Source organism: Lepidochelys kempii, chromosome 8, assembly GCF_965140285.1.
Source record: "Lepidochelys kempii isolate rLepKem1 chromosome 8, rLepKem1.hap1, whole genome shotgun sequence".
NCBI lineage: Eukaryota > Metazoa > Chordata > Testudines > Cheloniidae > Lepidochelys > Lepidochelys kempii.
The window spans coordinates 89,323,568-89,349,721 of NC_136387.1; the positions used below are offsets into that span (position 1 = coordinate 89,323,568).

At 41.9% G+C, this 26,154-nt stretch overlaps 1 protein-coding gene across 2 annotated transcripts in view; it reads right to left on the minus strand.

Annotated features, from left to right (window-relative positions):
• Positions 1-20,306, minus strand: part of PDE4B (phosphodiesterase 4B) — a 395,151-nt gene extending 374,845 nt beyond the window's left edge. Inside the window, exon 1 of one of the 2 annotated variants that reach the window (XM_073357426.2) lies at positions 20,241-20,306. The gene's annotated coding sequence lies outside the window, so the exon portion shown is untranslated. The remainder of the gene's footprint in view (positions 1-20,240) is intronic. The other variant, XM_073357424.2, reaches the window with a different exon arrangement.
• Positions 20,307-26,154: the final 5,848 nt, after the last annotated feature.

Sequence of the window (26,154 nt, forward strand, 5' to 3'; positions counted from 1 at the left end):
GACACCCCTTTGCAGAATGGAAATATCCTCAAACCCACTAATTTTTATAATGATTAAAAGCAACTGGAGGCTTTAGCCACACAACTCCCATTGAAACTAATGGAAGCAGTGCATCTAAATGTCCCATGCAGTTTTGAAAATCTTAACCTCAGTTTCTGAAAGCAACGTATATAAATAATTTTAAGAACCTATAAATAGCCCTATGTCAGGCAGTAGATTGTTTTAACTGAATTACAAGCGAATACACAGACACACAAAACAATGGCAAAGGATAGGCCTGCCTGAAGCCAGAGAGGACTTCTTGTGCATGTAGTGCAAGTTGTGCTGGAGAAAATTCTTGGACTGGAGGGCAAGAAGAGATGCTACTGAGAATCAGAGAGGCTGAGGAGTCCTTAGACAGCCAGGTGCAGGAAACACCAGTTCAAGGAAGAAAGGAGCTGGCAATAAAGAAGTCAGAGGGGAGGCCTGGCTGTTCGTAATGACCAGAGGCAAGAGGTCAGGGTGAACCCTACAACCCTGGAGATAGACAAGGTGGCCATGAGACAGAAAAGGCCAAGGAAGAATTTCACACAACTAGTAGTTTCCAAAAGATATCAGGTCCTCAACATGCAAACTGAAGAAGATACCTCAAGATCCAGCCAAAGAAATGGAGAGATGTACACCTGTGGATGGCAGCTCAACCCAACTGTAAGAAAATCAAGCTTGTCCACAAAGAGTTCTCCAAGCATCCAAGGAAAACAGACTATCCTTGTGGGGATTCAATACTCAGGAGAATCATAAGAACATTCTGCAAAAGTCGGGCAGATGGTGTGCTGCCTTCTCAAAGCAAAGACAACATGAGCCATCACTTTACGATTGGTTTTGAAGTTGATGTGAAAGGATGCACTGCTGATGGTTCATATCTGCATTAATAACACAGTGCCACGGGATATCTCACAGATAGTTGATGACTTCAAGGAATTCCAAAGCATGCTGAAGAAAAATGTCCAAGTGATCTTCTCAAAGATTCTTCCTGTCCCACAAGCTGAGACAGACAGGAAGTGAACCACTGGCTAGGTAACTGGTGCAGGATGGAGGGTTTTAGTTTTGTGGAACATCAGTCCCACCTTCTAGGGGGCTGTATAGTTTGGATGTCCTCCACTTAAGTAGGAGGGGGGACCCAATCTTCTCGGGACCAAGCTAGGTAAACTAATAACAAAAGAGGAGGATAAAACCAGGGAAGTTATGAACACTCAGCACAAAATCAAGATGTTGAGAACAAAATTAATCAAAGAACTAAAGGACTTGAAGAGAAGAAATTGTTTAGTTGCCTATACACAAATGCTAGGAGCCTGTGCAACAGACCAGAGGAACTGGAATTGCTCATCCATGAGCATAAATTTGATCTAGTTAGTATTGTTAGGGGGCTTATTCCTTCACCCACTTACTTCCCTGGTCCTTCTCGCATGAACAGAGAGCAACAATACCCGAAGTCCAAAGGTGCAAACAATTCGATGTTTATTGGGGTGAACTTCCAGCAAGCATGATTCCAGTTTCCTTCCTTAGTATCCTCCTTCCCAGTTCTGACACCACAGAGCCTTACACCTGTGTCCCTGTTCCCATTTCCCCCTTTAGCAAAACATGATTCCAATTTTCTTACCCCCATTCCCTGTTCCCATCACACACACACACGCCCACCCCCACCCACACCCAGTCACTTCCTCATTGACTACAGATTATATAGTAAAACCTGAGTTCTGCTTAGCTATACCTTAACCAATCATTTTCCTGAAATTTAACTAACCAATCCTAACATATTGTAACATGATTATGTAACCAATTATATCCCACCACCTTAATTAGTTTACACCCAGCAAAATTAATTATACAGCAGACAGGAACAATCACAGAACCAGACAGAGATTATACAGACAAACAATAGCAAAGTGGGAACTACAATGACAAGACAACACAGAAGTGAGGATTTCACATCCCAGCATTTGATAAGTGAGTTCTTGCCAGACAGGATGCTATCAAACTAAGTTTCCTTTTACATTTTCTAGGCACTTCCCTTTCTCTGGAGGTGATAGGAATACAATCCTGTCCTGATAGTGCCTAACAGCCCAATAGCACCTTATTTCAATGTGACTAGTTTGGAATGTGAGGATGTGACCGTTCGCTTCCTAGCTTATGGCTGCCTCTGCTGCTTAGCCAAAGGCCTTAGCCTAAGAACAGGGCCTCAATCTGTCACAGTAAGAGAAGGCCCTTACACCGGCAGACAGTGATTTCTTTCTTTTATACCTCTAGAACTAGCCAAGCAATAAGAATACACCTAAATTCTTAGAGTATAGGCCTTTACAGACAGGCCTGAATATCTATATCCTAACAAGTATTACTGAAGCCTAGTGAGATGATTGTCCTGATTGTAATGTTAAAATCAATGGTTATTATAATCTATTTAGGAAGGACTGAGTGGGCAAAATGGGAAGAGTGGCACTCTATGTCAAAAATGGCATTGCCTGTTAACACTGAAGAAAATGATCTTGAAGGCTTACAGATCAATGCCCTAATGGATAAAGCACGAGATGGGCACAAGTTGGGGTCTGCTACAGACCACCAAATCACACTAGGGAACCCAATGACTGACTCCTTAAGCACTTACCTATAATGTGGAGGAAAAAAAGATGCAGGATAATGGGGTACTTCAATTTGTGTGACATTCTGGAGGTCTCATGCTGCCAGTACTAAAACATATTGGAATTTCTAAATATTCTAAAAGTTGTACCCCTTTCCCCTAAAATTGAGGCACTTAAAATCACTTGTAACTTTTGAAAATTTAGGTCTATATTTTCTGAAGTCTGTGTGTTTATAAAGTAAAAGAGTTAAATTCTTAATGACTACACATGATGTTGTCTTGGAGACTATGGAAAAAAGAACCGACCAGCCACAGGGTGCAAAAAACAACAACATATAAATAATCCATAGATCACAGCAGGACTCCTTATGGAAGCATACACCAAGGAAGCCTGACCCAGGTACCCTCAGAAGGAAAAGAATATTTGAAAGGAATCTCTCTTAGAAACAAAACATTTAGAAACCTTGAAGTAACAAGAATCTGATAATTCCACAGTACATTAAAATACAACACCACATTTTTCCTAATACATTCAACTACATTTATTCTTCATGTAACTAATTGCTACTGACCACACGTAAGCATGTAATTGCTACTGACCAAGAAAGAGGTCAAAAGGAGTCAAAAGATAATGTTAGGTCAAAAAAAAAAAAAAAAGAGAGAGACAGCAATTGTATCATATATAGATTCTGAAAATATGTCCTATTACCATTCTGCAGACACTATAGGAAATCACATGCCACAAGACAATAAGGAGAAGATGTTTTGGAATTCCTGCCTTTCATGATTACCTTGGTGAAAAGCTGAACAGCAGGTGTGTTTCAGTGATACAACAATTATATTTATTAACTAGTTGGGTTTTACCACAAAGGATTACTCTCTGGAAACCCAAAGGAAGATGTAAACAACTTCAATCTTACAACGTAAGTGTAATGCAGAAAAAAAATTGGGCATCAGTGTCTCACTTTATTTTATTCATTACCGGCACTACTTTAGTCAAAGAATTCCACTTTGCACCAGTAACAGATATTCAAAAAATTTCCTTGTGGCCTTTAACACAGTTGTAACTCGTCCATATTTTCTGTGCAGATCAGTGTATATGGACTTATTTTCCATGAGTCATAAGCATTTCTGTTGGCTAGATGGAGCAACATGTCATCATACTAGCCTTTAATTGCTAATGGTTAATTTGTTATCCAAATTTCACATTTCAAAGTATTTGGATAGTCTCAATTTTGTTCACAATGAACACTTGTTTATATTGGGAGAATATTACACAACCCTGGCAATTTAGCTAGAGATGGCACAAGACTAGGACTGCTGATAATCAAGCCAGAGAGTTTTAAAGTGCACTCTGAAGAGCTTATACTATGATTGTCCACTCTTTGCACAATTTTAGTACCATTAGACTTTCACTTGTTTAAGAATTTAAAAAACAAAAAATCACCAAATTCTTACATAAAATTAAGTTACAAACCTTTTCAAAATTTATACTTTCGGCCAAGCAAAATGTAACAAACAGTTAATCACTGTCAAAATATTCTAAGAGGATAGTAAATTATTACTCCAAGGTTTATATCACGTTGCTGTGGTACTAACTGATTCATTATAGCTTAGTTGTTCCAAATGTGGAAGCTAGATCACGAAAATCACCACACAAAACTGCTCTTTCAAAAGGTTAATGACTAAATTCTGCACCCAGAATTACAAATCAAAAATTACCAGATGGCAATGCTAACCAACATCCAACAAATACAATGAACAAAAAAGTACTGTGTGTGTGTGTGTGTGTGTGTACATAATTTAAAAAAATAAATAAAAACCAACCCCCGGCCTTCCTAATGCGCGCACACACACCCACACACACCCCTTTTAAAAAGAAACTTGGTTGAAGAAAGTTATGCATCAATTTTTTCTTAACTGGAAACAGAGCTAAAACCACCATGTGCCTCTGAAAATACACACAAGATGGGGAAAAAAAGAGCCTGAATGTTCTGTGGTTTGAAAGCTACAGAAATCTCAACAACTCCTTCCCACCTGGAGGAGGATGCCGGGGATGTGGTCCTATTGTCCTAGAGTGCAAGAATCCATAGCTCCATCACTGCACATCCTGGGGCATCTGTTCAGAAAGTCCCTCTGCCTGGCAGCTGCTACCACTACTGCTTACCTTGACTGAGTTCTACCCACCAGCTCCAAGGCGGGTAGAAGACACAGCGTGGGAGCACATGCTGCAATAAGCAGCATTAATTTCTTTGCAAAAAGAAAAGGAGTACTTGTGGCACCTTGGAGACTAACCAATTTATTTGAGCATGAGCTTTCGTGAGCTACAGCTCACTTCATCGGATGCATGCCGTGGAGACTGCAGCAGACATTATATACACACAGAGACCATGAAACAATACCTCCTCCCACCCCACTGTCCTGCTGGTCCACAGGTCTGTCCCTCTCCAGCCTGACAAGTCTTGCCTCAACTTGTAGAGCAACATGCAATGTTCATATTATTATGACAATAAGAAACTAAAGGTCAAACCCTGAGCTCTTCGTACATATTGTACTCCTCCATTCGTTGAGCAAATGCATATTAACTGCAATGGCAATTTTTCCTGCATAAGGATAGGGTAAGAACTGGACAAGAGATTGGAGCCAAATCCTGTCCTTTCATCTGTGGACCAGGAAGGGCCTCTAGAAGCAAAACTCTTAGGAGCATGTGGGGGACGAAGAATCAGGATACAGGTAGGCCAGCATTTCCCAGAGGCATTGTAAAGAAGGACTCAAGAATATTGCCGACAGGCAAACCTCCACTTTGTAAAATTGCAAGGAACTCAAGGGAGGGATAGATCATCAGTCTCAGACCCAGAAGAGCTGCAGTAGCTCTAGCTCACTTCCCTTTCTCGCTCCTGTGAGGCCACTGATCAGAGATATGCCATCCGGCAGCACAGAGACAGAGGCAACAGCACCCTAAGATGATGTGGGAAGCCAGAGGCCAGCTTCCTTTCTGATGGCTGCATACCAAGGAAGAGGGAAGTTCTGGTTCCTCAATATGGGGGACTAGGTGGAGGAGGAAAAAGACACCTACTAGCTCCCTGCCAATGAAGGGGACTAAAAGCAGTGTTGTGATGGGAAGAGACCTCCACTACAGAGAGGAAGAGGAGGGACTCAGCAGCACCAACCTCCCCCATTGTTAGATATACAACCCATATGATTAGTCTGTGATCCAAATCCTCTAATCCTTTACCTCTAGAAGCATCATGGGATATGTTAGGCCACAATATAATTCCGTGGGATGTGGACCACAAAAGATTTAGAACTCAAGGGCTGGCTGTACCGGGTGTGTGCACGCCTTGCCAAAAGACATGACAGCCAGCTCTGCATGGACTACACCTGGAAGAGCTATCAGACAGGTCTGATTGGGGAGCGGGAAGGAAGAGTGGACAACTGTACTGAAGCCCTGAGCCCTCATCTCCTTTCAAAAGCATCTGCAGTCACATCTCACTCTGACATGAAAATGTTACCCACATAAATCCCCATGCACTAAGATAACATACAAATTTCTATTCGAGAGCTCAGAGTATATAAGGGAGTGAACTTTTCTAAATTCTAATAAAGAGAGGGGAAGCAAATATGATGTACCAGGGCTCCAGGTTTCTCTGGATGAGCTTAACAGGCCGGCATGTCTTTTACAGTAAAGATACTCCAGTTGTTCCTCCTTTGCAGAAGCCACCAAAGCAATCCTACCAGTCTATTTCTCTTATTGCATGGCCTTGACAGAAAGAGGGAGGGTTCCTTCCCCTATCCCACCCTCATGCAGATATTTCCCAGGACTCAAATGAGTTACTTGGCCTTTGGGACGGATTTTGTGCCTAAATGCAGAAGCTGATTGTTTCAACAGTTTGGAATACAGGTTTTAAAAATCCTTAAGTGCCTAACTTGTTACTAAAAATCAAAAATCACAATGGAATTTTGATACAAGTCTCTTTCAAAAATTTGTCCCACTGCTACCTACTTTTAAAAAGGCTGGCTTGCAGCTGCTGGCCCACACAGGAAACAGCATGTTCCTGTAGGAGCCCATGGAGAGATTGTACTTCCTACAACAAAAATCTCTTCCCGTCCACCCCAACTTGCATGTTAATTGCATGCTACACTATCTGTCTGGATCCTCCTTTCCATAGCCTGGCGCAGCAGAGGCACAGCCATACTTCATTCAGAGAAATATTTGTCAAAGGAGCCCCCTCTATGCACCTGTGGAGACATTCCTTTGCAGAAATTCCAGAAATCTGATCCTAAAAGACACCATAAACCTCCTACAGAAGATAAAAACTTCCACTGAGGATAACATAAATCAATAGAGTGATGGGAACAACATTACTAATGAACTGTTTATACTTAGTGTGCAAAAAAAATGTGCACTATAATATAATCCTTGAGTAGCATCAGTATTCATGAACACTAAAATTAGAGACAACAGAAATTAAGTCACTCCGAATATTTGTTTCAAATTTCTAGTATCTGTGCTGAACACAAAGGCTCAAAGTACTGTTTTTCCAAAATTCATTCGTTATACAACTCCAACCAATATCATCTTTTTTTTAAATCTTCCACTGATTTTCAAAATACAGTTGCAACCACACAAGAAAGTCCTTAAAGAATAAATGGTATATCTTGCAATATGACTGAATTTCTCAAGAGCATTAATATTTGGGTCATTTGTTTGCTCCCAAAATACAATACCTTTTACACATCTATGGGGGGTGGAGGGAGAAACAGGGCTGGTCTCCTCAGCCTCATTAGCTTTCATCAGCAAATCCCTTTAGGTGACAGTAATAAAGTGGAAGGTGTGCCTTAAAGAAAGAGAATTTGTCATGTGCTGCGGAGCTATAGACTAAAACAGGAAACGGTCCCCAAAAAGATACAAACATATATACATTTAAATGGCAACAATAGGGGTGATAGTCTATGTTGTGACTCAGTAGGTCTACATGGGGATAAAAAACCCACAGCTGGCCTGGGTCAGCTGACTTGGGCTCACTGGTCTCGGGCACCAGGGCTGAAAAAGTGCCATATAGATCTTTGGGCTCAGACTGGAACCCAAGCTCTGGGATGCTGTGAGGGTGGAGGGTCTCAGAGCTTGGGTGCCAGCCCAAGTCTGAACATCTCCACAGCAATTTTTCAGTCCCGCAGCCCGAGCCCACAATCTCAAGTCAGCTGACCTGGGCCACCTACAGCTGTGCCGTTTGTCTTTTATCCCCATGTAGACCTACTGTGAGAGGCACAACACAGAACTCGCAGCTCAGAGAGAGATGGGCACTAAAGTTGCTTTAAGCAACTGTGTAATGATTTGTGTTAGTCAAGTATATAAACTGGGAGGGGGGATATAAAGGAGTTTTTGCTTTTTGTATGTGTCTCTGCTGAGGCGGCATTTCAGAACTAGTAGAAATAGCTTCAAGACTGTGTGAAACCTAGTTTGTATGTCTTACTTTCTAAAACCTTAGTCTGTGTAAATAGCAGGGTGAAACAGAGAGGGTTATGAGGGAATTGTTAACTTCAGGTATCCCCCAACCCCAAGACAAACTTACAAGAAAACACCCAAGGCCACAAAAACACCAATAAAATAAAATCAACTGGATGGAACCAGTGGGATTGATAGCAAAGAATAGACAACAGAAGTAATTTTTAGCAGGATGAGCAAAAATGTATTGTTTAGGTTACTTATTGTGATTTATGCATAGAAATGTTTTAGTCAGGGGTTCAGAAGGAATAGGTACATTGATAAGGTAACGGAGTCTGCTTAAAGTTATAGAACAGAGGATAAAAGATAGGTGATTGACAATAGGAAAATGGAGAAGAACAACACAGCAGAGACCAGAGATTTGAAAAAAAGTCATCTTGTCCTCAGATGTAACTTGATCAATTACTTTTCTTGCCTTATCTATTTTTGTATGTCTTAAAACATACAAAATAAAGGATACAAGAAACTGTTTAAACCTAAATTGGAGTATTTGTCACCCAACAGCAGCTTTGCAATTCTGGACTGCTCTGGGGGCTGGAGAGGCCCCGGGCGTTACTTAGACAATTCACAGGACCAGAGTAACTTAGGACAGCCTTTCTTGAACTGCCCTATAGACTGCAGCACTACAGACTGCAGCTCCACCCTTGACATACCCTACCAGACCCCAGCCCTGCCCCTGACATGCTGCCTACTCCAGGACTTTAAAGGGGTCCTTCAGAAGTAACCTTATAGCTGTGTCCTGCACTGCCTCTGCCAAGGAATCCTCCTGAAGCCAGATACATAGCGGCCCTAAAAATCATATTGTTCCAGCTCTTAATGCAGCCCGAGAAAACTCAATTGGTTCAAACACAAGCAGTAACAAGAGTTCTGCAAAATTGTTGTCCAGGGGCTCTAGTGCAAGAAGAGTAGGACCCAGATTTGACAAAGGTACTGCCTGGCCCCAAAACAGCTTATCTATGATGTAGAGATTCCAGCTCCAGTACACTAATAGTGATATCTTATACGGTTATGCTGAAAAGGTGCTGGTAGCTACCCCCAGACTTCTCTTTAATCTGCATCTCATTGAAGCCAATGGACATCCCCTCATTCAGGATAAACGTCAGGGGCAATTATGCTCCTTTATGGATAGCTGAAACAATAGTAAATACCACCTAAGGGACCAAACTACATGCCAGGCCAATCAAAAGGTGAACGATGGGGCAGAGTGGTTTTCCTTGGGAGCTGATCACAAATAGAGGCTGTGTGTGTGCCAGAAGGGAACGCAGCACAAATCCAAGAGAGAGCAGCCTGAAAGCTGGGGACAACAAGAACAGCATTGGTAACATGGCCCTGTGGGGGGGGGGGGGGGGAGAGTGTGTGTGTGTGTGGGCGGGCTACAAATAAGTTGGGAATTGTGAGCAAGAATCCTATTTGTTCCCACTGTATTCAGGGAAACAGGACTTTGTGTACATTCTTTGTAAACAAAACAGTATTTTACCTAAGACATACCTGATTTTTAAACATCAATTTCTCCTCTTAATGGAAATAGCCCTCAAGACACCAAATTTTGGATAACTGCTTGGGCCAAAAGAGGTAAGGCTGGTGTTTAGTAATGGGATAGTTTCCACAGACAAACTGTGACCTGATATTTCCCTTGAAATAAAGCTGGAACAAATAATAGAGACACTTCCAGAAATTAAAGATTGGGAAAAGAAAATTAAACAAGGCCTAAAACAAGACCTGGGCACTTCTTGTTGGAGATAAAAAAAATCTTTGTTGGAGTAGCAGCTACAATGCATCTAGGCAGACTGGAAAGCCAATTCTGGACTTATGAAACAATAAGGTGAACAACAACCTGACTGACATGGACCAGAAGGTTTCCCACGAAATAGGGGAAGCCATGAAAGCTTTGGCCAACTTGCAACTTGTTAATAGAGGTTAGTTGCAGCAAGGACTTAAGGACCATAAAAAAAAAAGTCAGCTACAGAAGAAAATTAAAGGGGCAAAGACCACAGTGGATATGGAATTAGGACAGCCACAAGAGTTGGGTGAGACTGAACACGTAGGACAGTTTTCTACCGTGTCTACCCACAGAAGCCCACAGGGGAGAGGCTAGGATGTCACAGCTCAAATAATGCTAAAGTCTAGTATCTTTGAGGGAAAAACTCCCTGGGAGACTTATTTGGCTCAATTCAATACCATAGCCCAAAGGAAATGGCAGGGAGGATGAGCAGAAAGACAAGTTTCTAGCATTCAGCTTGGGTGGACCAGCTCTGATGGTGCTGCAGAACTTACCACAGAAAAAAAGATGGAGTTATCCAGACCTGGTACGAGCCCTTGATAGTAGTTTGGAGCTAGCCAACAATCTGAACTGGCCAGGGCACAGCTGAGAGCTGGGGGCCGGGGGAGGGAAGAGAGATTCCAACTGAACTGGCAAAGAACCTGGTATATCCAGATAGCAATGAGGACCTCCATGATAAATTGGCAATGAAGCAATTTATACAGTTGGACTTGGACTTCCAGATTACATTCAGTGAACAGAGGCCCTCAGAGGGGCTATGGAATTTGAATCTTACCTGCAACAGTGCACCAGAATAGAAAACAGCTACAGGGGAAAATAGGAGCTAATCACCATGAGCCCTGAAAGCACAGCTCTGAGCCTAGTATGTATGTTGGAACAGGGGATTCTGATCTGGTTCATGACCGTTTTGAATTGTTAGAAAAAGTGTTCACTGGTTTTGTAAAACAAGAGAAATTGGCAACAATGCAAAAACTAAGGGAAGCAGTTCTGTTAAACATTGGTGTTGTTAAAAAAAATGGCCACAATAGAAGAACTGTTATAAATATAAAGTTGGCCAGGACAGAGCATCACAAGAGTGCAGTGAAAGTTCTTCACCCAGTTTGGGGGGAGGAGGGAGATAGAGGGGAAAGGATAGCAAGTTGAAGGGGCAAAGCTTGGAGGTACAGTAGAACGTCAGAGTTACAAACTGACCAGTCAACCACACACCTCATTTGGAACCAGAAGTATACAATTAGGCAGCAGCAGACACAAAACAAAACCAAAAAAAGTAAATACAGTACAGTACTATGTTAAATGTAAACTACCAAAAAAAAAAAAAAAAAGAGCAAGAGAGAAAGTTACAAAAATATTTGTCAAGATAAGGAAACTGTTTCTGTGCTTGTTTCATTTAAATTAAGCCAATTAAAAGCAGCACTTTTCTTCTACATAGCAAAGTTTCAAAGCTGTATTAAGTCAATGTTCAGTTTCAAGTTTTTGAAAGAACAACCATAATATTTTGTTCTGAGTTACAAACAACCTCCATTCCCGAGGTGTTCGTAACTCTGAAGTTCTACTGTACACAGCTCAACCCTACAGTTTTTGTTTAGATCTGGGGAGTTAAACAACAAATACGTTACGGATGTGGCCCAGGTGAGATGAATGATTTGTAGACAAATGGTTTACAGTTAGCATGTTGTCTTACCTTCAGGATCAGGAACCATAACAGTTACATGCTGTGGTACTTTCCATAAAAGGAAAAATAGGAGTAATAAAGATCTGCTTTGAGGTCTCCCCCTCTTCTTTCTTTCCACTTCCCTATTCAGGTTTGGCGACTTTTATAGCCTTCTTCCAAACACAGGATTTTACACCTGGTTGTTGTACAAATTGGTGTCTCTAAGGTCCACTGATATCCAGTCCATATATCGAGTCTTTGGCCACCTGCTTGGGCATCTTCCATCCATGATCATTCCAAAGGCCATCCTACAATATAATTCTCAGGACTCCACTGGACATGTCCATATCACTGTAACCTAGCCTCCCTCAAACTTGTCTTCAATTGGGAAAACGTGCATTAGGTCCCTCATAACCTCATTTCATTTCCTATTCTGGAGTGTCCAACTATTTGACCACCTCAACATCTTTATTTCCATGGTGCAGAGCATGTTGATTTCCTTTCTTGTGGCTGGCCATGTCTGTTCTGAACATTAGGATGGGTTGAATTACAGTTTTATATATTCTGGTTCCACAATCTTATGAGAAAGAAGAGTAGGAGACCTATACAGTGCTTACACAAATAAATGAAGTAGAATATAGGATACAGCTCAATTCCAGGAATAAACCCAACGTTATCCATTAGGACTATCTGAGGAAGTATCATGGGATGGGAAGTATCATGGGACAGGACTTCAAATGTGGCTTCCCCCAGAAACAGAGGCTATACCTGTGCGAGCGGAGTCTGGGTGAGTTGTGAAAGTAATGAATTCATCATCAGAACAAAAATGGGCAGAGGCTGTCCAAGCCAGCAACTTCACAGAAACAACAGACGCTTGTCAAGGGGCTGTTGAAAGAAGTCCCTGCCAGTTGGCTGAAAGAAAATTGGGCAGGGAGAGAAAAACTCCAAGAAGATTTGGATGGGAATAAATCAGATTTAGGCTAATGATATAAAATATCCTGACAGACAAATACCACATAAATAGTTAAGATTGTATTATTCAATTCAATATCTGGGATGGGTCACAGAGGGAGTCATCATTTTGGAGTACATCAGGATGATGGGCAGAGCAGCAATGGGTTGTTTAGGCTTGGACATAACATAGGTGGCTATGAGTTGGCAAGACATTGATCTAAATTAAGCAGTTAAACTCCTTTATGGAAAAAAATAGCTGAAACAATAAAATATACCACTGAAGGGACTCGGCCATGTGCAAGACTCATCAGAAGCAGGGCTATGTAGGCAGAAGAGCTTTCCCTGGGGGCAGACTGAAAATACAGGGATTGTGTGTGTGAGAGAAGCACAAAAGCCAAGGGAGAAGCCTGAAAGCAGGACACAGTGAGAAAAGCCTGGTTAGCGTGGCCTTGGGAGGAAGCCAAGAGAGAGCTTCTTTTGGGCAGAGTACTGGCTAGAATGAAGCATAGAATTTTGAACATGGAAAGTGTCTCCTATTTTTTATTCCTACTGTATTCAGGCAAACAGGACTTTGTGAACATTCTTAGTAAAGAAACAGGACTGCACCCAAGAAATACCTGATTCTATCATTAATTTCTCCTCTGAACAGGCACAAGCTGCAAGGCTCTAAATATAACCGCTCAGGCAAAGACAGAACAATACTTATACAGTGGTTTTCATGGCAAAAGATTAAAAAAAAAAAAAAAAAGACTTCACAAGCTATATTTATAAGCAAGTAGGATTTTGTTTTCTGCCCAAATCTGTTCTTTTACCGAAACACCTCTCCACTTTACTCTAAATTATACATTTAAAATTAACAATTAAAATATACATTATGGTTTGTTTAATTATCCAATATTTTTTAATTTTTGCTGCATGTAGCGGAACTCTGAAATTGCAGTGATGAATACAAATAGTGATTAGTATCAGATGCTTCTTCAGAAGATACAAGAAATCCCATAACAGACAATTAGGGAACTTCTCCATAAGGGAAGTTTCTTCCTACCCCCCAGTCAGGTAGTGGTTTTCCTATGGCCTGAAACAAGATGGTTTATATTCACTGAAATAAAATAAAATGTTTTATCCTGCGTACATGTCCATAAGTTCCAGTGGGAAAGTATGCACTGTGTAAACAAATATTTTTAAATAGTTTTTAATTTCCTTTAAATTTCATTAGATGACTCATTTTTATAGTTGTGAGAAAAGCTTTAGAGGAATGTTCAATTCCAATATTTGATTTGTTTGGGTCATGACCCACACACTGTCTAAAAAATTGTCCCAGGACCCAAAGGAATTCTTTAAATAAACGAACGAAAATATAAATATTTATGCATACATAAATAAATGAATAAAAATATCACCAACACACTGACTCCTTTCAGTCACAACTGAGGGGAAACCTTAGTAGGCCAATAACATATGCCATTAAAGACTTGATTCTACGACCTGCTTTCAGGGATATCAAAACATTCTGCTTATGCCAACAGCAAACTGAAAACACAGAATAAGAAAAAGGTTACTGAGACTTCAAATAGCTCTGGGGAAATATCAGACTTGCAGTGATCTGGTTTCTTTCAAACATTTCTCCTCCATTAATGAGCTGTAGCTGGAGGGGGGTGGGGGGGTAGCGCGTTCCACTAGCCTTTCTGAATCACATGCTCAGAATTCACTGTGAGGAAGCAGGGACAAGGAACTCTCATTTCAGAGGCTTCTTCTGATTTAAAAATGGAGATAAATAGAATAGTCCAAAAACTGGACTGGAAGGGGACAAGGGGAGCAGGGGAAAAAAAACCACCTCAGCTATATTTACTTTTACAGAGTTTCACCTCAAATGGGAGAAGGTTTTAGGACTTCTAAGGGGAAGAGGTCTTCCTACCCTATGAGATCCCGGAAATCTGTGGGGAAGGAAAGGATGAGAACTGTGAATGCAAAGAAGCCCCTATAGAGGACTGCCTTCTATATAATGCCCTGTTGTTCCCAACTCCATGGTAACATAGATCCTTGGGAAGAGGTCTTAACAGGAGTTCCTAATGAAAGTTCTCAGGGTTAGCAGGGGAGGATGATGCTATGGGTAGTTGGTCTTCTGCTCTACCGCCTTCCACGGCTCTCAGATATCTCTCTAAACCCCCCAGAGCTCCAAAATAGAAGTTTCCATGGTTCTAAGGGTGGGGACAATGGAGTGAGTCTTCAGCTTTCTTCTTGAGGTCCCCCAGGAGAGAGGCACTCCCTGATATTGGTAAACATTCTTATATGAGAAAATGAAATGAAACCAGGAAACATTGGACAAAAAAGACGAACAAAGAATTTCATGCCATTTCAGTGGTCTTTTTGCAGTGTGATTCCTGTACTGACTGAAGATTTCACACATGAATGCCTCCCTCCCCACGCCCATGGCCGCCCTTATTCCTGTCCAGAATAGATCATCTTGAGCTCTGTTCTTATACTTCTCAATACACACATGGGTACTGTGGATTATGCTTAGTATTCCTAATCATGCCATGTGTTATTATGACATGACTCTCTTTGTACATAATGCCACATTTCTGCTTTTTCTTTTAAACATCCTTGTAGGATTATTCTCTTGAGCTCTCGATCATTCTGTTTCTCATTTGAGCTTCTAAAATTTAGTTTCAGCAATGGATAATACTTGAGTGTTATTTACTTCAGATTCCTCTCTTCCTGAAGTGCCTGTTTGCACTATTTATAGGCACTCTTGAAAGCATGCCTATTGCAAGAAGCTCCTTAACAGACCTATCTTTCACATTTAACAAGTTCTTATGCTTCTTCTGCAATAATCAGAATCTTTTTGGTAATATTTATTCCAGTGGTATATGGTCGGTTTTTCTCAGCCAATTTCTGACTAAAAATATCTTCATGAAACCACTCAATCAAAATCAATTGCCAGAATTTTTTTTTCCAATGTGCTATGTTTAGTCAATGCTTTGCATGTATACCTCACTGGGTGACCATCTCACAGAAGGAAAGCCGTCAGTGCATTTAAGCTTGTGCAACTGAGATTTTAGGGTCATTGTTCAATCGTAAAATATTTCTGTGCTGGTGCATCTATGATTTTGTTTGTTTGTTGTTTTAAAATTTCCAGAAACTTTTCTCATGCCTCATCTCAGGCCATTCTGTGTTGTCCTCAAGAAGCATTCGGGGATGGAGGGAGACACTTAACTGTGACAAATCAGGCATGAATTTGCTTAGCTATTTTAGCATGCCAGTGAATCTCTGTAAGTCCTCATTGGTTGAAGGATTTTCCTTTTGTACAATTGCCTCTATCTTTCTAACACTGAAGGTCACCGAATAGGAGTTTTACATAACTATTTGCATTCAGCTTCATCTGCCTTTTACTCCTGTTTAAATTAAAGTCCTTTTCCTTGGCCTGCTGGTTACTTCTAAAGAAAATGTGGCTTTCCCAAGCAACATTCTTGCCTGAATCAAAGTATTCTTGAGTGACTTCACCTAACAGTTCGCACTCCCCATTCTCCCACTGAAATGTACTGTAAATCAGTGCTTCTCAAGCGATCTGATGTGGGGGACTGGCCATTTTTTTTCCAATGTGCGCGCAGACCACCACTTTGAGTAGCACTGCGGTAAATCATTCAGTGCTTTGCAGCCTGCCATATGTAGTATGGTGAAGGATTTAGCCTTCTCCCATTTATCTTTAACACCACTTGTTTCTAGGAAACTTAAAGCACTGCAGTCACCTCCTCCAGCTCTCTTGCAGACTAAGATTCAGGTTACTTCAATTGCTCCATTGTTGTAAGAGATTCATTTTACTTAAAAGACATGACATACAGAAGTACTGGAAAGGAATAGATCTCTATTTCCTTGTTCCAGTGTCTGACATGGGTCTGGGTTACAAAAGGGTATAGTCAGGATCCATGGACACAGTAAATGCTGTTATAGTCATATTGTATTATGAAAAACGAGGAATAAGGAGTTCCTGGTCTCCCTTTCTATACCATTCATTATGTATACTTTTACCAAGTGCCCTCTTATTTATTCTTCTTTTGTCTAAAACAGTAACAAAAATAGTTTCTATCACATTATTGCATAATTTGAGAAATAGTATGTGATCATATACTTAAAGCCTGTGAGTAAATGAATGTCAGGGGAGTTACCACCATAAAACTGATGTAACAGAGCAGAGAATCAAATCCTATCTTTGCACATGTGTATAGGGATCAGAGCTAAAGGGATACCGTCAACTTAAATTTGGTCAAAAGATTATTCTTTATAACACCAATAGAAATATTTTCATAATGTTTAATTCAATTAAAACATATTATAAACACATAACTTATTCCCCTGCAGTGCCTCACCCCAAACACTGAAAGTGAAAGTGACTATCAAACTCACTAAAATTATATTTGTCTAAACTGAGTGATATACAAAAAAAGGAATCATTATAAATAATGACAAATTAGATTAACATTCTTTTGTTTTTGTAATATAAGGTGTTATTTAATAATTTAGGTAAATAAATGTTTACAATATACTTCATTTTGTTAAATCTACATTAATTTCATTGTCATACTTATCCAAATATCTCTTTACTGATTTAAGCACTAATCCTACAAACATTTACTTTGCAGTGTTACATACTTCTAAGTATACCTGGCAATTATTTGTTGGCTAACTTATTACAGGCTTCCTGGTAGAGAAGTAGGATTCTTGATCAGGGATTTGAATGCTGAATGGGTAGGGAAGGGTGTTCCATGTATAAGGGGTGGTGGCATGAAAGAACGTGCGAAGGTGGTTGAGAGAGAATAAAATAAACTGGAAAACAAACTGGCATCATCGGAGAAACGTCAGAGATGCGGAGCAACATGAAAAGAAACAGTCAGATAAGCAGGGAAGAGTAGAGTTATGTAGTGCTTTGTAGGTACCTGTTGTGGTGGTGAGGGGAAAGCAGCAGAAAAATTCAGAGTTGACCTGGACACGATCAGATCAACTGGTTAGGAAGATGATCTTAGTAGCTGAGTTTTGTATGGTTAGAACAGGAGCGGAGCACAAACATTGGTGTTAGAGAGCCCAGAGAGAAGGAGGTTGCAGTAATCATTGCAAGAAAAAATTGGATGAGAGTTTTTGCTGTGTAGACAGAAAGAAGAGGTCAGGTACTGCTGACTGTGGTCTGATAATCAGGTACAGAAAGTCAGAGATGAGCATAAGCTACAAATGTCATCAAAATTCAAGGGGAGGTGGATTTAGTCTGCTAGTTAAGCCCACTAAAGACAAAAGTCTGAGCTACAATTTCTGTAACTGAAGTGGATTCAAACTCTCCCAGTGTGTTCTTGGGAGGCAAGAGAGCCTAAGGGAGAATGGATTCAGTATTTCAATTCAGGCCTAAGTCTAAGCAAGATAGAAACAAAAAGGATTCTGTTAGAATGGCTCACCAGAATCTAAAAAAGAAATAGATGGGAATAAAAAAACAAATAGATGTGCTTGGATATTCCTGTAATAGGCACATTAAAATAGATAAGATGACCAGGGGAAAAAAGCAGGTAATTGCTATGAATGGCTTGTTTAGTCCAGACAGTATATTTGATGCTATAGAAAAAAACCCAAAGGGAAGGCTTTGTCCCTACCCGAAGGAGTTTACAATCGAGATGATTTATTATGAACTAGTCACTTATTTACAATTTAGCTACCATATCTGAAGATGACAGTGGAGGAAAAAAAATAAATCAGAGTGTGTCAAATCAGTGCAGTGCATGTTTTGTTTCATTATGAATGTAAAACATGACATAAAAGTGCAATTCTAATTTGATATGCAAATCCCTCTACACTAACCTTGACTGTATGACAGCAGTAAAATGACAACATTCTCTAAAATTCACACCTTAATTCTGTATTACTGCTTTTCTTGTATGTTAGTAAAAATTTTGAAAAATGAAACAAAATTATGACAGCTCTAGTTAAGACAAAACGTGACTACAGCAAAGGGATTTCTCTTCAGTGCGGGTGACCTCTTGAAATATTTTACATTGCAGCAGATGGCGTACAGCACACAGAGCAACTTGTCCCTTCAGTAGTTGCAATTAATTACAAGAATCTTAATGTCTGGTTGCCTATCTAGGCTGATTTATCATGCCTCAGCCTTCACATCGAGAAGTCAACCATCTCTTCTATCATGGTAACTAATGCTTCATGGTTCTGAAGGTACCTGTTGCACACAGAACTAAACTACATCTCTTATTAACACAAATACACCCCTGAAGTATCTTCTCCATAACACAGGAATGTTAAATCCCCAAATCCCTCCTAAACTCATCTCCCATATGGCACTGAACTGAAAAGAGGCAGCTTTAGGAAAACAAATGGACTCAAACCATATGTTAATGAATATGATGTACAGCAGTAAAACAAATGAAAAAATGTATCACATACATGCTATAAACAGATTTAGCTTGATCAAGAAGTTACTGGAGCTACAGCTCCAATCCTTCAATATCACATTGCATTATTGACTAGACGCATCATAAGTGGGTTTCGGCTTCTTTTCAAACATTAAGCATAGGTACTGCAGAAAACACAACACTGGACTAAATGGGCCAATGGCCTGCTCTAGCACATCAACTCCTATTTTCTTATGTACATACTAAGAACAAATTAAAAAGAATGATAAATCAAGAAACAAACAAAAAATAATCACAATATAAACACAAACTGAAAGAATATGTATTTTTCCATTGTAATTACAATAAATAAATTTCAGATAGAACTGGAAAAAGTAACACAAAAAAACTGATCACAAAAGTTATTGTAACCAGTGAAATAAATAAATGGGTAAGCCGTTACAACCAGGATTTCTTGAGAAACTAAATCAACCAACCGGCAAGAAATGCGCTGAAGATCTGTTAAGACAGCACAGAATATAGAATACATAAAATGTGATCATCTTTTTATTTTACAACCTAACTCAAGCAAGCAGCATAATTCTCAACCACTTCACTTCCTTCTGAACTACAGTTTAAAAGCAACACCACTAACATCATTTAAATCATCTTCCTCTTACCTTTAAAAATAACTCCCTCAATTATGCACACCTGCATCTCTACTTACGATGCATTTGCTTCAAAGCTGCTTTTTTACACAAGGTTTGGAATGGGTTTCTTGGGGACAAACATTCGTGAGGCGATCACAAAGGCTACTTGGGCTCACCTATGCTCTGAGAACAAGTGACACAGGCAGGCTACTCTTAACATCTCAATTGTAAGGAGAGCGAGGGACACCCTTCCTTCTAAAAGTTCCTGAACGTGCCTCTTGGTGTGTCTGTATTCACACTGTCAGTCTTGGCAGGACCATCCTGGGATGGATGGAGATACTCAGCTAGGAAGTACTGCAGGTCCCCGCTTGCCCTATACCCCTCTCCAATACCGCATAGTGGGATCCAATCAACCCCTATTTGCATTTCAAGCCATTCCCGCAGCTCTACATTTCCCTTTAGCCCTGGTCGCTCTTTGGGGCACCCTGTCTCTCTGGCTTTGTCTCTCTTTCCCTGCCTGGGTCCCGCTTTGCGGAAAGCCCCAGCCCAGGGCAGCCCCGGCCGTTCCCCGGCTGACAGAGGCTGGGGCAGGGAGAGGGGCACCAGGGCAGCTCAGCTCGGCGGGCTGCCGCCCTCTCCAGCCGCCCGCGCACGAGAGGAGCGCGGACCAGCGGGCGCCCCGAGCTGTGGGGAAGCGCTTACCTTAGCCAAGGCACCGGCGTCCTCTTCCGCCGCCGGGCGAGGCTCTTTTGTTCTCCGGGGAGGGGGCGGGGGCGGGGGGTGAACGCGCTCTCCGTGCTCCCCGCCGGGGCTGAGCGTGGAGGCTGAGCCGAGGCAGTCGCCCGGCTCGTCGGCGCTACGCGGAGCTCTGCCCAGCCCTGGCAATGACAATGGAGCGTTTGCATGGCGCGGCGGCTTCGCCTGCGCGGGGAGTCTGAGGGCCGCCACCTGTCAGCGCGCCGCGGGCAGCCCAGGCCGCGCCAGCCTGAACCGCCCAGCGCCCCGGCGGGCCCCGCGCTGGGGCTCCCGCCGGCCCCCATTCCGTGAGGGGCATCCAGGGCAAGCGGGGTAGGGGAAGGGAGTGGAAAAGGAGCTGCCCGGTGGTGGGGGCAGTGGAAAGCAGCCACCCGGGAACCCCGGCTTCTGGGGGGCCGCAAGAAAGAGGCGCCCAGGAGCCCGGGTAAGAGTGGAAGCAGGAGCTGCCCTAGTGACTGGGATTGGAGCCGCTCTGTCGGCCTGCACCTGCCTTAAAGCCCCCACTCCTGCTCCCTGTGGGGAGGGCTCGTCCCCTGGTAGTTTCCTGCCCCATGAGCTGTGGTGAGGACACAGCCTGACCCCCCCACCGCAACCGCAATGCTTCCTCCACGCCCGCAGGCCCTGCTGCGAGAAGCCTCATGCTCATCTGCCAGCCCCACTTCTCTAGGCCGGGGCTGGCCAAAGAAATAAGGGGGCCGTTAAATTGTGATAGCCCAGGCTTGGCCAACGTGTGGCTCCGGAGCCACGGCGCTTCAGAAGTGACTATGCGGCTCCTTGTCTAGGCACCGACTCCGGGGCTGGAGCTACGGGTGCCAACTTTCCAGTGTGCTGGGGGTTGCTCACTGCTCAACCCCGGGCTGTGCTACACGCCTGCCCCCACTCCAACCCTTCCAGCCCCTTCCCCTGAACCTGCCAAGCCCTCACTCCTACCCCCCCACCCCAAGCCTCCTGCACCCCACAAAACAGCTGATCGGGGGGAGGGGGCGCTGGGAGTGGCGCAGGAGAACTGCTGCCATATTAGCGTGGCTCTTTGGCAATGTACATTGGTAAATTCTGGCTCCTTCTCAGGCTCAGGTTGGCCACCCCGTAATAGCCTCTTTAGTTGGTAGCTTTCCTCCTGTAGCATCCCAAAGCGTTTAAGCGGCTCTACAAAGTATGCACAGGAATTGTTTCATCCACCTTGAAATGCAGCCACCTGCATGTGAAGCACAGCAGTAGTTTACAGTGGTGCAACTCTCCTGATTTTATTGTAAGTCTTGAGGTGGTGTTTTTTTAAAGCCCTAACTACTGCTGTCAGGTCAGTATGTTGGAATCTCAGCTTTAATCTTTAAGAGAGTTTCTAGGCCTCACCATTGCAAAGAAAATCATAAAAATCTGATCCCCACTGTACACCAAGTGGTTAAAATAGAAATGACAACTAAAAAGGACCCATAATTTATTTTTAAAAGCTCATTGTTCTGGGGCTGACTCATAGTTTTTTAACATTTGGGGTTGGCAGTACTAACACAGCACTTCTATTGTACATGGCAGTGTAGAATATGAAGTGAAGAATACCCACGTAAAGAACTAAAACTGCCAATCAACTATGTGTTTTAACAGAAATTTGTTAGTCTCTAAGGTGCCACAAGGACGCCTCGTTGTTTTTGCTGATACAGACTAACACGGCTACCACTAGGAAACCCATTTCCTATAGGTTCATTGTCAGTCTAAAGAAGTCGTATGGGTGGAACGTTGCTAAATTGATGTGGGATAGCCCAGCCAAACTGAAATGAATTAATGAATGCTTAACTTCTCACATCCAACCTTGGACAAAAGTTTGGCATCACTCCCCTCACCTTGCTACTTGACCAGACCAAATTCAATCCACAGAAGAGTGAAGGACTCATTTCATGTAGTCTTTCTGCCAAAAGCAGGATTTTCTGGTTCATCTGAACAATGTTACCAACTCTTGAGATATTTTTCTAAAGACCCCAGCTCTTGCAGCAATGTAATTATGTGAGAATTTGAGTTCTCATTTTAAAAAAAAAAAGTATGTTCCTGATCTTCATCATTGAGGACATGAAAACATGACCTAGCTCCATCTGAAAGGATCAAAAACTAGAAGGCAAATAAAAAGAATTCAAAATGTTTTGTTTTTAAATCTCATGATTGATTGATTTTTGGTGGGGGAAGGCAGATTTATGATTTTTTGACACTTATGGTTAGCAATAATGCCATATTTGTACACTGAAAGGTGAACACAAGGCTGCTATTTGTTAATTCTTACTCAAACACTATCCCATAAAGCCCCATCCTTCAGATTTACACTGTAGTTAAAGCCATCTCCTGATTAGGTGGTACTGTATAAAGATCTACCTATAAGAACAATATTGCTAAAAAAGTTCTTAAACCACGTTGCCATAGAGAGGGGAAAAAGTAAAATTCCCAAATTAAATAACTAGATTTACATAAAATACTTTAAAAGTACTTTTTACCAGAAGAAAAATATATTGCTTGCTACTGATCAATAAAAGTTGCATTTATCCTCTTGAAAAAGTCAAACTAATTTCCACATATGATTCAGATGATAATTTCAGATACATAATCATCTTTTTGTTAGGACATCTTTCATGCAGGTGTCTGGAAGAATGACAGCCTATGGGAAAGTATTATTCTATAATGTCATTTAAAACAGCTTAAAAGCATTTTATACTCTGATCCTAGAAGTGGTTATTCAGTTCCCTGCCAGAGAAGGTCTGATCCCTGCAATACATTTTCTCGTGCTATATAATGACATTTTAAAAGTCCAAGGAAGACACTTGTCTTGGAAGATTACTCCTGACATCTGTCAATGTTTTTAGCCTGCTTTTTCCCTTACTTAATTTCATTCCATTGATCCTAGTTACACCTTTGTGTGCCACCCTAAATAACTCTGCTCTATCCTGGGTGTTTGCCACTTTAAAATATTTGTACATGTATCAAACTTGAGTTTCCTCTCACCTACACTGGTGTAAATCAGGAGTAAGTTAATTGAAGTTACACCAATATTAGACTAGTGTAAGCAAAAGGAGACAGCCGATCACAGGGGTGACCAACCTGTGGCTCTGGAGCCACATGCGGTTCTTCAGAAGTGGATATGTGGCTCCTTGTATAGGCACTGATTCTGGGGCTGGAGCTACAGCCAACTTTCCAATGTGCTGGGGGGTGCTTACTGCTCAACCCCTGCCTCTGCCAGAGGCCCTGCCTCCACTCCACCCCTTCCCATTCCCTCCCTTGAGCCTCCCATGCCCTTGAGCCTCCCCCTCACCCCCAAAGCCTCCTGCACACAACAAAACAGCTGATCAGGAGGTGCTGGGAGGGAGAGAGAGGTGCTAATCGGTGGGGCTGCCAGTGGGCAGGAGGCGCTGGGAGCGAGCAGTGATTCATCTGGGAGGAGTTGCCTTCCCCATAGTGTGTCTATTAGGCAGTGACAATTAAACCCACAGATCCCCATCAACATTCTGTTCCCCAGAGTCCTGGTTTCTCTACTGGTATTCCCTGCATAAATGAGCTCTGCAGGTTATGGCTAAGGAAGATGCTGTAATGGGACTGCCATCCCACCTCTGAGGCTTGGGGTCACTATTCCTTTAAGACAGGTCCTAAGAAAATATACTAATGCCAGCTTCCTGCAGCCTAACCCAAATGGAAAGGGTGGGGTGAAATCACAGGGCAGCTGTCTTTAGCATGGTCCAGATGAAAACAAAAACACACACAAGACATCTTCCTTCAGGCAAGGATGTGGGAGCATATAGAGCTCTTCTCTCAACCATACACCCCCCTCCTTTGTGTATATTACTCCTTTAAACATGCAAGAGTTGAATCAACACTGAAGAAACCTGTCCTGGATACATCAGGATACCGCCCAGTGTCAAACCTTCCATTCCTGAGCAAGCTAAAGTATAACCAATTGCTTGAGTGCACTTGTGGTTTGTTATTAAGAATGTTTGAGGGACCAACTAATATAGCCAAATTTTATTAGTCAAAGAAAGCAGTACAAAAAAGAAAGGAAAGACTTGATACATTACCAGTCCTTCTTAGAAGCAGTTTTCTCACAGCATTCAGATCACCTTACACAGAAGGTTTCAGAGTAGCATCCGATGAAGTGAGCTGTAGCTCACGAAAGCTTATGCTCAAATAAATTGGTTAGTCTCTAAGGTGCCACAAGTACTCCTTTTCTTTTTACACAGAAGGTATGCTCTGAAGTATGCATTCAAACTAACCATTTTCATAATATGGCTGTTTACACATCACTCAAGGCTAAAATTCACCCATCAGCTTTTTACTTTTTTTTTTATTCCAGGATGTATCTTTCTTATCTTTTGGTTTGGATTCCATATTCCAAACCACTTGGACCACCCAATCTGTACCAGGACAAAGAATGAATGCACCTTGTCTCTGACAGGTTTTATATTCACCTGTGCAAAATGTTGAATTTGCTGTTGCAAAGAACTGGGATATATATCTTGGCATAAATGAACAGAACTGTAGGAAAAGCATAACACAAATTCAGTTAGCATAACTTGCCATGCTTTACACAACATTAATATAGTATACACTACACCTAACATATATGTACGGGCTAACAAAGCTCAGAGAAACTAGCAAAAGGACAGCTACAAGCTCATCTAATTGATGCTAGTGACCCAGCATAGTCTGGAGTTGGGCCAGGACCAGGAAGGAAAACTGCATTACTGGCATTGATGGATGATTTTCTTCTGTCAGTGGATAGAGGGCAGACATCCATTCTCATCCTCCTGGACCTCTCTGCAGCATTTGACACTCAACTATAAAATACTGCTCTCTCATCTGAGAGAGGTGGCAGGGGTCCAGAGTAATGTGCTAAAATGGTTTGAATCATTCCTGGAGAGGGGCACCCTATAAGTAGTGATGGGAAACTGCACCTCAGGAGTGCAAGTAGGGCACTACCCTCCAATACGCAGTACCAGCAAGAGATTTTTAGTGGCTATGGGGTACCGGAAAGACTTGGGGCTAGGCCCCACTCCAGCAGAGGGGTGGGGTGGGGGTGTGCTCTGCTCCTTAAAGGACCAGAACGCAGCTAGGGAGGGCATTCATTCTTTAAATGGCTTTAACAGCACAATACATATGCTAACAAACTTAAACAAAAGCTTTGTTTAAGTTTGTTAACATATGTATTATGCTGTTACTGGTCAGGAGTCCACAAGAAGGGGGGGGGGGGGGAAAGGTGTTTCAACAGTGTTTTTGATTCTGTTTCTCCCCATTGGTCTGAATTATCCATGACATTCATACTGTATCACATCAAGTCCAAATCATTAGAGGAATGCCTCTGCTTGACTGACCAGAGGATGTTTGGATTCTGATGTCAGCCCAGTTCTGCAGCCTGACAGGAATCAGGTGTTGTCCTCAGTGTACACAGAATTCTTCTTTGCTGCCAAACTAGTCTAACATGCATTTTGTTAACTAGAACTGGAGCAGCAAAACAAAGAAAACAAGTGCCTCATTTTCCAGCTTTGTGGGTGAGAGAACTACTGTATAAGTGAAGATTATAATGCCTGACACTGATAGCCTTAAACCAGCTGCCTCAGGAATCTGCCAAGAACTTTGCTGAAAATATGTTCCTCAATTTAGCAACGGAGCTAAGACTTATCACACTTCTGCCTACCTTTATTTGAATGAAAACTGATCTGTCAGCTCAGGCATTGTCAGTTTCATCCAGAACAATTTACAAACTTGGAACCTAATCCTGTAAACCCTTAATCATTTGATCAATCCCACTGAAGGCCATGGTACTATTTGCATGATTATGGACCACTTTTGTGTACTGGTAAGAGTTTGAGCAGTCTGTTCCTATAAAGGAAGTTGA